The following is an 8,263-nucleotide window of genomic DNA, read 5'->3' as shown; positions in this document are numbered from 1 at the left end:
CTAAACCCATACATCCATTAGTCCATTAGAACTAAACCCATACATCCATTAGAACTAAACCCATACATCCATTAGTCCATTAGAACTAAACCCATACATCCATTAGTCCATTAGAACTAAACCCATACATCCATTAGTCCATTAGAACTAAACCCATACATCCATTAGTCCATTAGCACTAAACCCATACATCCATTAGTCCATTAGAACTAAACCCATACATCCATTAGAACTAAACCCATAGATCCATTAGTCCAATAGAACTAAACCCATACATCCATTAGTCCACTAGAACTAAACCCATAGATCCATTAGAACTAAACCCATAGATCCATTAGTCCACTAGAACTAAACCCATGGATCCATTAGTCCACTAGAACTAAACCCATAGATCCATTAGTCCACTAGAACTAAACCCATAGATCCATTAGTCCACTAGAACTAAACCCATAGATCCATTAGTCCAATGGCTCTACCACCACCACCACTAGCTCTACCACCACCACCACTAGCTCTACCACCACCACCACTAGCTCTACCACCACCACCACTAGCTCTACCACCACCACCACTAGCTCTACCACCACCACCACTAGCTCTACCACCACCACCACTAGCTCTACCACCACCACCACTAGCTCTACCACCACCACCACCACTAGCTCTACCACCACCACCACTAGCTCTACCACCACCACCACTAGCTCTACCACCACCACCACTAGCTCTACCACCACCACCACTAGCTCTTCCACCACCACCACCACTAGCTCTACCACCACCACCACCACTAGCTCTACCACCACCACCACTAGCTCTACCACCACCACAACCAAGACTAGTTCTACCACCACTAGCTCTACCACCAACACAACCAAGACTAGTTCTACCACCACTAGCTCTACCACCACCACAACCAAGACTAGTTCTACCACAACTAGCTCTACCACCACCACCACTAGCTCTACCACCACCACCACTAGCTCTACCACCACCACCACCACTAGCTCTACCACCACCACCACCACTAGCTCTACCACCACCACCACTAGCTCTACCACCACCACCACCACTAGCTCTACCACCACCACCACTAGCTCTACCACCACCACCACTAGCTCTACCACCACCACCACTAGCTCTACCACCACCACCACTAGCTCTACCACCACCACCACTAGCTCTACCACCACCACCACCACTAGCTCTACCACCACCACCACTAGCTCTACCACCACCACAACCAAGACTAGTTCTACCACCACTAGCTCTACCACCAACACAACCAAGACTAGTTCTACCACCACTAGCTCTACCACCACCACAACCAAGACTAGTTCTACCACAACTAGCTCTACCACCACCACCACTAGCTCTACCACCACCACCACTAGCTCTACCACCACCACCACCACTAGCTCTACCACCGACACCACTAGCTCTACCACCACCACCACCACTAGCTCTACCACCACCACCACTAGCTCTACCACCACCACCACTAGCTCTACCACCACCACTAGCTCTACCACCACCACTAGCTCTACCACCACCACCACCACTAGCTTTACCACCACCACCACTAGCTCTACCACCACCACCACTAGCTCTACCACCACCACCACTAGCTCTTCCACCACCACCACTAGCTCTACCACCACCACCACTAGCTCTACCACCACCACCACTCGCTCTACCACCACCACCACTAGCTCTTCCACCACCACCACTCGCTCTACCACCACCACCACTAGCTCTACCACCACCACCACTAGTTCTACCACCACCACTAGCTCTACCACCACCACCACTAGCTCTACCACCACCACCACCACCACTAGCTCTACCACCACAACCACCACTAGCTATACCACCACAACCACCACTAGCTATACCACCACCACCACTACCACCACTAGCTCTACCACCACTAACTCTACCACCACCACCACTAGTTCTTCCACCACTAGCTCTACCACCACCACCACCACTAGCTCTTCCACCACCACCACTCGCTCTACCACCACCACCACTCGCTCTACCACCACCACCACTCGCTCTACCACCACCACCACTCGCTCTACCACCACCACCACTCGCTCTACCACCACCACCACTCGCTCTACCACCACCACCACTAGCTCTACCACCACCACCACTAGCTCTACCACCACCACCACTAGTTCTACAACCACTAGCTCTACCACCACCACCACTAGCTCTACCACCACAACCACCACTAGCTCTACCACCACAACCACCACTAGCTATACCACCACCACCACCACTAGCTCTACTACCACCACCACCACTAGCTCTACCACCACCACCACTAACTCTACCACCACCACCACTAGTTCTTCCACCACCAGCTCTACCACCACCACTAGCTCGAACACCACTAGTTCTTCCACCACTAGCTCTACCACCACCACCACTAGCTCTACCACCACCACCACCACCACTAGCTCTACCACCACCACTAGCTCTACCACCACCACCACCACCACCACCACTAGCTCTACCACCACCACCACTAGCTCTACCACCACCACCACTAGCTCTACCACCACCACTAGCTCTACCACCACCACTAGCTCTACCACCACCACTAGCTCTACTACCACCACCACCACTAGCTCTACCAGCTCTACCACCACTAGCTCTACCAGCTCTACCACCACTAGCTCTACCACCACCACCACCACTAGCTCTACCACCACCACCACCACTAGCTCTACCACCACCACCACCACTAGCTCTACCACCACCACTAGCTCTACCACAACCACTAGCTCTACCACCACCACCACTAGCTCTACCACCACCACCACTAGCTCTACCACCACCACCACCACTAGCTCTACCACCACCACCACTAGCTCTACCACCACCACCACTAGCTCTACCAGCTCTAGCTCTACCAGCTCTACCACCACTAGCTCTACCACCACCACCACCACTAGCTCTACCACCACCACCACCACTAGCTCTACTACCACCACCACCACCACTAGCTCTACCACCACCACCACCACTAGTTCTACCACCACCACCACCACTAGTTCTACCACCACCACCACCACTAGTTCTACCACCACCACCACCACTAGCTCTACCACCACCACCACTAGCTCTACCACCACTAGCTCTACCACCACCACCACCACTAGCTCTACCACCACCACCACTAGCTCTACCACAACCACCACTAGCTCTACTACCACAACCACTAGCTCTACCACCACCACCACTAGCTCTACCACCACCACCACTAGCTCTACCACCACCACTAGCTCTACCACCACCACTAGCTCTACCACTAGCTCTACCACCACCACCACTAGCTCTACCACCACCACCACTAGCTCTACCAGCTCTAGCTCTACCAGCTCTACCACCACTAGCTCTACCACCACCACCACCACTAGCTCTACCACCACCACCACCACTAGCTCTACTACCACCACCACCACCACTAGCTCTACCACCACCACCACCACTAGCTCTACCACCACCACCACTAGTTCTACCACCACCACCACTAGCTCCACCACCACCACTAGCTCTACCACCACCACCACTAGCTCTACCACCACCACCACTAGCTCTACCACCACCACCAGCTCTACCACCACCACCACCACCACTAGCTCTACCACCACCACCACTAGCTCTACCACCACCACCACTAGCTCTACCACCACCACCACTAGCTCTACCACCACCACCACTAGCTCTACCACCACTACCACCACTAGCTCTACCACCACTAGCTCTACCACCACTAGCTCTACCACTACCACCACTAGCTCTACCACCACTAGCTCTACCACCACTAGCTCTACCACCACCACCAATAGCTCTACCACCACCACCACTAGCTTTTCCACCACCACCACTAGCTCTAACACCACCACCATTAGCTCTACTACCACCACCACTAGCTCTACCACCACCACCACTAGCTCTACCACCACCACCACTAGCTCTACCACCACCACCACTAGCTCTACCACCACCACCACTAGCTGTACCACCACCACAACCAAGACTAGTTCTACCACCACTAGCTCTACTACCACCACCACTAGCTCTACCACCACCACCATTAGCTCTACCACCACCACCACTAGCTCTACCACCACCACCACTAGCTCTACCACCGACACCACTAGCTCTACCACCACCACCATCACTAGCTCTACCACCACCACCACTAGCTCTACCACCACCACTAGCTCTACCACCACCACTAGCTCTACCACCACCACCACCACTAGCTTTACCACCACCACCACTCGCTCTACCACCACCACCACTAGCTCTACCACCACCACCACTAGCTCTACCACCACCACCACTAGCTCTACCACCACCACCACTAGTTATACCACCACCACTAGCTCTACCACCACCACCACTAGCTCTACCACCACCACTAGCTCTACCACCACCACCACCACTAGCTCTACCACCACAACCACCACTAGCTATACCACCACCACCACCACCACTAGCTCTACCACCACCACCACCACTAGCTCTACCACCACCAACACCACTAGCTCTACCACCACCACCACTAGCTCTACCACCACCACTAGTTCTTCCACCACCACCACTAGCTCGACCACCACTAGTTCTTCCACCACTAGCTCTACCACCACCACCACTAGCTCTACCACCACCACCACTAGCTCTACCACCACCAACACCACTAGCTCTACCACCACCACCACTAGCTCTACCACCACCACTAGTTCTTCCACCACCACCACTAGCTCTACCACCACCACCATTAGCTCTACCACCACCACTAGCTCTACCACCACCACCACTAGCTCTTCCACCACCACCACTAGCTCTTCCACCACCACCACTAGCTCTAACACCACCACCACTAGCTCTTCTACCACCACCACTAGCTCTACCACCACCACCACTAGCTCTACCACCACCACCACTAGCTCTACCACCACCACCACTAGCTCTACCACCGCCACCACTAGCTCTACCACCGCCACCACTAGCTCTACCACCACCACCACTAGCTCTACCACCGACACCACTAGCTCTACCACCACCACCACTAGCTCTACCACCGACACCACTAGCTCTACCACCACCACCACCACTAGCTTTACCACCACTAGCTCTTCCACCACCACCACTCGCTCTACCACCACCACCACTAGCTCTACCACCACCACCACTAGCTCTACCACCACCACCACTAGTTCTACCACCACCACTAGCTCTACCACCACCACCACCACTAGCTCTACCACCACCACCACCACTAGCTCTACCACCACCACCACTAGCTCTACCACCACCACTAGCTCTACCACCACCACCACCACCACCACCACTAGCTCGACGACCACTAGCTCTTCCACCACTAGCTCTACCACCACCACCACCACTAGCTCGACCACCACTAGCTCGACCACCACTAGCTCTTCCACCACTAGCTCTACCCACCACCACCACTAGCTCTACCACCACCACAACTAGCTCTACCACCACCACTAGCTCTACCACCACCACCACCACCACTAGCTCTACCACCACCACCACCACCACTAGCTCTACCACCACCACCACTAGCTCTACCACCACCACCACCACCACCACTAGCTCTACCACCACCACCACCACTAGCTCTACCACCACCACTAGCTCTACCAGCTCTAGATCTACCAGCTCTGCCACCACTAGCTCTACCACCACACCACCACTAGCTCTACCACCACCACCACTAGCTCTACTACCACCACCACCACTAGCTCTACCACCACCACCACTAGCTGTACCACCACCACCACTAGCTGTACCACCGACACCACTAGCTCTACCACCACCACCACCACTAGCTCTACCACCACCACCACTAGCTCTACCGACACCACTAGCTCTACCACCACCACCACCACCACTAGCTCTACCACTAGCTCTACCACCACCACTAGCTCTACCACCACCACCACTAGCTCTACCACCACCACCACTCGCTCTACCACCACCACCACTCGCTCTACCACCACCACTCGCTCTACCACCACCACCACTCGCTCTACCACCACCACCACTCGCTCTACCACCACCACCACTCGCTCTACCACCACCACCACTAGTTCTACCACCACCACTAGCTCTACCACCACCACCACTAGCTCTACCACCACCACCACTAGCTCTACCACCACCACCACTAGCTCTACCACCACCACCACTAGTTCTTCCACCACTAGCTCTACCACCGCCACCACCACTAGCTCTACCACCACCACCACCACTAGCTTTACCACAACCACCACTAGCTCTACCACCACCACCACTAGCTCTACCACCACCACCACTAGCTCTTCCACCACCACCACTCGCTCTACCACCACCACCACTAGCTCTTCCACCACCACCACTCGCTCTACCACCACCACCACTAGCTCTACCACCACCACCACCACTAGTTCTACCACCACCACTAGCTCTACCACCACCACAACAAGCTCTACCACCACCACTAGCTCTACCACCACCACCACTAGTTCTACCACCACAACCACCACTAGCTATACCACCACAACCACCACTAGCTATACCACCACCACCACCACCACTAGCTCTACCACCACCACCACCACTAGCTCTACCACCACCACCACTAGCTCTACCACCACCACCACTAGTTCTTCCACCACTAGCTCTACCACCACCACCACCACCACTAGCTCGACCACCACTAGTTCTTCCACCACTAGCTCTACCACCACCACCACCACTAGCTCGACCACCACTAGTTCTTCCACCACTAGCTCTACCACCACCACTAGCTCTACCACTGCCACCACCACCACTAGCTCTACTACCACCACCACCACCACCACTTGCTCTACCACCACCACTAGCTCTACCACCACCACCACCACCACTAGCTCTACCACCACCACCACCACCACTAGCTTTACCACCACCACTAGCTCTACCACCACCACTAGCTCTACCACCACCACTAGCTCTACTACCACCACCACTAGCTCTACTACCACCACCACTAGCTCTACTACCACCACCACCACTAGCTCTACTACCACCACCACCACTAGCTCTACTACCACCACCACCACTAGCTCTGCTACCACCACCACCACTAGCTCTACTACCACCACCACCACTAGCTCTACTACCACCACCACCACTAGCTCTACTACCACCACCACCACTAGCTCTACCACCACCACCACCACTAGCTCTACCACCACCACCACCACTCGCTCTACCACCACCACCACCACTCGCTCTACCACCACCACCACCACTAGCTCTACCAGCTCTACCACCACTAGCTCTACCACCACCACCACCACTAGCTCTACCACCACCACCACCACCACTAGCTTTACCACCACCACTAGCTCTACCACCACCACTAGCTCTACTACCACCACCACTAGCTCTACTACCACCACCACTAGCTCTACTACCACCACCACTAGCTCTACTACCACCACCACCACTAGCTCTACTACCACCACCACCACTAGCTCTGCTACCACCACCACCTCTAGCTCTACTACCACCACCACCACTAGCTCTACTACCACCACCACCACTAGCTCTACCACCACCACCACCACTAGCTCTACCACCACCACCACCACCACTAGCTCTACCACCACCACCACCACTAGCTCTACCACCACCACCACCACTAGCTCTACCAGCTCTACCACCACTAGCTCTACCACCACCACCACCACTAGCTCTACCACCACCACCACCACCACTAGCTTTACCACCACCACCACTAGCTCTACCACCACCACCACCACTAGCTCTACCACCACCACCACCACTAGCTCTACCACCACCACCACCACCACCACTAGCTCTACCACCACTAGCTCTACCAGCTCTACCACCACTAGCTCTACCACCACCACCACCACTAGCTCTACCACCACCACTAGCTCTACCACCACCACTAGCTCTACCACCACCACTAGCTCTACCACCACCACCACTAGCTCTACCACCACCACCACCACTAGCTCTACCACCACCACCACCACTAGCTCTACCACCACCACCACTAGCTCTACTACCACCACCACCACCACTAGCCCTACCACCACCACTAGCTCTACCACCACCACCACCACTAGCTCTACCACCACCACCACTAGCTCTACCACCACCACCACCACTAGCTCTACCAGCTCTACCACCACTAACTCCACCACTAGTTCTACCACCA

The sequence above is a fragment of the Salmo salar genome, chromosome ssa05 (genome assembly GCF_905237065.1).
Source record: "Salmo salar chromosome ssa05, Ssal_v3.1, whole genome shotgun sequence".
NCBI classification, from domain to species: Eukaryota; Metazoa; Chordata; class Actinopteri; order Salmoniformes; family Salmonidae; genus Salmo; species Salmo salar.
This window is presented reverse-complemented; position numbering follows the sequence as displayed.